Below are 1,129 nucleotides of genomic sequence, written 5' to 3'. Positions count from 1 at the left end.
CTCTCCTTGAAGTCAGGAAGGGGCTTGCAGCCCAGTCATTACGGTCGACATGAGCACACAAGGCTGCTTTCAGGGTTCGATGAGCACGTTCTACTAAGCCGTTGGCTTGAAGGTGATAAGCAGTGGTGAAAATGGGTTTAGTGCACATCAAGGACAAAAACTGACGCCAGGCATAGGACGTAAATTGGACCCCGCAATCACTTGTGATCCTCTCTGGGGCACCAAAGCGTTGCAGCCAAGATCCTTGGAAGGCATCAATACAAGATTGAGTGATGGAATCAACTAATGGGATGGCCTCCAGCCAACGGGTTGCTTGGTCTATTAAAGTGAGAATAAAACGAAACCCTTGAGATACAGGGAGAGGTCCAACAAGATCAACGTGACAATGTTCGAAGGGCCTAAAAACGTCGCGGAAAGAAGCAAGGGGTGAACGAACATGGCGGAAGATCTTTGATCGCTGGCAAGGAATACACTCACGGACCCGGCGCACTATGTCAGATCTCATAGAGGGCCACACGCAAGAACCAGTAGCCATCTTGCAACAAGCACGGGCGGAAGCATGGCAAGGTTTGTGGAAGATGTCAAAAGCCTCATGACGGAGGGAGGGAGGGATCCATGGGCGGGTGTGGCCCAAACTGATGTCACAAAGCACCGTGGAGCCATCCTGAGTGATATCCCTGAGCACCAATGAATTACGACTGCTTTTGGCAGGTTTGAGGGCTTGGGCATCATGCAAACGGGTCCAGGAGAGCCCCCGGCAAATGGAGGCCACACAAGAGATAGCATCTGCCACAAGGTTGGATCACCCACTGAGATGAACCATTTTGAGTGGGAACTCGGACAAATAAGAAAGATGCCTCTGCTGGCGGCCCGATTTTGGATCAGTCTTCTTGTTGAGGGCCTCAACCAGCGGTTTGTGGTCCGTAAATAAAGTGAAGGGCCGGGCTACCAGGCAATAGTTGAAGTGGTCCACGGTTAGAAATGAGGCCAGCAACTCCCTGTCAAACGTAGAATAATTGACTTCAGCCCCCCCAAGTCTGTGGCTATAAAAAGCAACGGGCTACCAGTGGTCGCCAAGTCGTTGTTCAAGCACTCCTCCCACGGCCTTGTCTGAAGCGTCTGTGATGAC

This window comes from Tigriopus californicus, chromosome 9, assembly GCF_007210705.1.
Source record: "Tigriopus californicus strain San Diego chromosome 9, Tcal_SD_v2.1, whole genome shotgun sequence".
NCBI classification, from domain to species: domain Eukaryota; kingdom Metazoa; phylum Arthropoda; class Copepoda; order Harpacticoida; family Harpacticidae; genus Tigriopus; species Tigriopus californicus.
Note: the sequence above shows the minus strand (reverse complement) of the source record.